The sequence below is a fragment of the Pantherophis guttatus genome, chromosome 5, assembly GCF_059756535.1.
Source record: "Pantherophis guttatus breed Tessera chromosome 5, ASM5975653v1, whole genome shotgun sequence".
Lineage (NCBI taxonomy): Eukaryota > Metazoa > Chordata > Lepidosauria > Squamata > Colubridae > Pantherophis > Pantherophis guttatus.
The window spans coordinates 63,090,302-63,093,800 of NC_142067.1; the positions used below are offsets into that span (position 1 = coordinate 63,090,302).

General features: G+C 39.8%; 1 pseudogene; it reads left to right on the forward strand.

Annotated features, from left to right (window-relative positions):
• The first annotated feature begins 1,195 nt into the window (after positions 1–1,195).
• Positions 1,196–1,849, forward strand: LOC148113416 (uncharacterized; annotated as a pseudogene).
• Positions 1,850–3,499: the final 1,650 nt, after the last annotated feature.

Below are 3,499 nucleotides of genomic sequence, written 5' to 3' on the forward strand. Positions count from 1 at the left end.
AGCCTATCTGAAATTTCAGGGCTATAGAATACTATCATCGATATAGATTTGTTAATCTTGACCGAATCCAGTCTTTTGTAGATGCTATAGAGGCTATTCATAATGCGATACAGACTCTTTTGAATAATGTGGCTAGGGACATAGGCCCAAACTATGTTGTTCAACTCCGGTTGGATGCAGAGGGGTTAAATCATCCTCTCTTTTCTCTTAGGAGAATGATTTAAATGCTGATGATTTTCTGACCAATGTTGAAAATCTGCTTCAAAGTAAGCAGAGATATTTGGGGGTGGGTGGGTGGTAATTTACAATTAGTGGTTACTATCATGAAGAACAAGGAGGCGGGTGGGTTTAGGAAGTTAAACACTGTGCTGCTCACCAGAGTACTGGAGAAAAAAATACAACACCTAGTAGATTTCTTTTATTATTATTATTATTATTATAAATTTTTATTTATTTAAAAATACAAACAAAACAAAACAAGTAACAACAAAACATACAGAACAGGTAAACAAAAATTCAATATACATCTTATCAAAGTTGTCGCAACTGTAATCTATGCTCTTATTTGTGCTTTTGACTCCTCCTCGTTTTGGTCTATTCTCTTATATCTATCTTTGTGGTTCACTGTTAACCTGCATTAGTGGTTTGTGTTCCTATCCCTATATTAGGTCGTTCCAGTCACCTAGTAGATTTCAATGCGAAAGGTGAATTTCTGTGTTTTGCTAGCTGTTTGCTCTGTCTGATTGGTGTGGATGTTAGAAATCAAGAAATTATTACCAAGGCCAGGGAACTTCACAGCAGACTGGGTGTTTCCACAGAAAACAGGATTGACTTTTCTCAGATACACCTCTTTGAAGAAGATTTAAGGGTCACTATAAAGATTTTGTTTTATATGCAGGACGGGTGGAGGTTTTTTGTCACCGGTAGCCCACAGCATGAAAAAATAGTGTTTATATTGTTACACGACAAGCATTACTATGGCATCAAAAATATCAAGGGCTTCCTGGGTGAATGCTATTTCTGTAAATTCTGCCACACACCCTACCACCACAAATTTAGTCATGGCTGTCAATATATCTGTAGAGCATGTCTCAAGCAAGAATGTCAGCAGGTAGAGAAGGAGAAGATGCACTGCTGTAGGTGCAAAGTGTTTTGCTGGTCTAAGGTGTATCTTGAAAGACACACACAACTCACTATGGAGGGGAAAGTTGACTGTAAGAATAGGGAATATTGTGAAATGTGTGGGGTTTACATCTTTACCTCCCACAAAAAGTGCAAGAAAGCCAAGTTTGGACAGTGCTCTTAGAAGGTTGAAAGCTTGGAAGGGCATTTATGCTTTCTAAAATCGTTGGACTGACCGCGAATTGGTGAAAGATACATCATTTATGATTTTGAATGCTGTCAAGAGACAGGCACCCATATACCTAATTATACCTGCGCCAGGGATATGTTGAAGGATGGGTATGATAAAGATGTTGTGAGGTGGGATTGTTATGGTTTTAGATGCCTGGAGCAGTTTGTAAAGAAATTTATAAATCATAAGTTTAAAGGATGTACTTTTATCGCTCACAACGCCAAAGATTATGACGGGTACCTATACTGAGACAGCTAATCCATGAAAAGGTTAGGGTTCAACTTATAAATCGGGGGCGGGGGAACTGTTGTGTATCACCCTTCTGGATTATAAGATTCGGTTTATTGATAGCCTCTCATTTTGCCCCTTAAATTAAGCAAATTACCCAAAGCTATGGGGTTTCAAGGCAGCAACGGATTTTTCCCTTACTTGTTTAATACAATGGCCAATCAAGACCACTCCCTGAAACCAAGTATTACAGCTCTGAAACCATGATGCCCGGGGAGAGACAAGAATTCCTGAAATGGCACACTGCTAATACAGGTACTGTGTTTAAACTAAAGAAGGCTCTGGCTTACTATTGCAGACAAGATGTAGATATATTAAGAGAGGCCTGTATTTGATTTAGGGAACAGGTGATGAAAATGACTGAGCGTGATTGTCTCAGTGGGTCGGGGGGGGGATATTGTTGAGGAGATAGAGATTCGATGCATTGATCCCTTCCAATATATCACATTGTCATCTGTCTGCATGGCCCAGTACCTGTTCATGTATTTGAAGAGCAATACCATTGCATTAGCTCCTTTGGACAGTTATCATAAAAAACAGAAAAGGTATTCAGCTCCAGCGATTCAATGGCTGTTTCATATAAAGCACACTGAAAATCTCAATATTCAGCATGCTCTGAAGCGGAGTGAGAAGCAAGTAGGAAAATATTTTTTGGATGGTTTTGCTGTCATAAATGGAACTCCCACAGCTTTTGAATTTCATGGTTGTTTTTTTCATGGGTGCCCTGTCTGCTACTCTGAAAAAGACTTCAACAAATTACTTGATTCAACATATGGTAACCTGCACAACCATACTAGGATTAAAGAAAAGTACCTCGGAGACCAGGGTTATGCTGTGCACTGCATCTGGGAACACGAATGGAGGGCCATGGCAGAGGATGACACCTCTTTGAAGCAGTTTCTAGTTGAGAATAAGCTCCCAACTCCTTTGAATCCTCAAGATGCTTTTTTTGGTGGTAGAATAAATGCTACATGCCTGTACTACAAACCAAAACCTGGTAAACAAATCTTATACTATGATTTAACCAGTCTGAACTCCTTTGTGAATAAGACCAAGGAATACCCGATTGGCCATCCACAAATCATCTATCAAAACTTTGGGGACATAAAGCAATATTTTGGGTTAGCCAATGTCAAAGTGTACCCGCCAAGGAATCTCTATTTCCCAGTCTTACCCCACAAATCAGGGGGCAAATTAATGTTTAGTTTGTGTGCAGCCTGTACAGAAAAACTGCAAAGCACCCCCTGTAAACACAGTGATGAGGAAAGAGCTCTGACTGGGACATGGTGTACTGTTGACTTGAATGTAGCTTTAGAAAAAGGTTACAGAATTGTTGAAATCTATGAGATCTGGCATTTTGAAAGAACATCAAATGAGCTATTTTCAGGTTATATGAACACACATCTCAGACAGAAACAGGAGGCCAGTGGCTACCCTGACTGGTGCAAAACAGAACAGGATAAAAAGCAATATATTCAAGATTATGAAAAGATGGAAGGTGTCCGCTTACTACGTGACCACATTGAAGTAAATCCTGCTAAAAGACAGACTGCCAAAGTCTTTTTAAAGTCACTGTGGGGCAAGTTTGGTTAGAGCACCAATCACCTGACCACCTCCGTGGTGACAAATCCTGAGGATTTATTCAAATATCTTTTTGTGCCCTATTATGATGTTTCCTCATGTGAGTTTGTGGATACAGAGACAGCCATTGTGACATGGAAAACATCCAAGAACCACCCCACCAAATCCACATGCACTTTACAACAGCTTATGCATGACTGGAATTATACAGGCTACTGGATGGGCGGGGTGATAGGTGCCTGTACCATGACACCGATTCACTCATTTTTGTAAGTA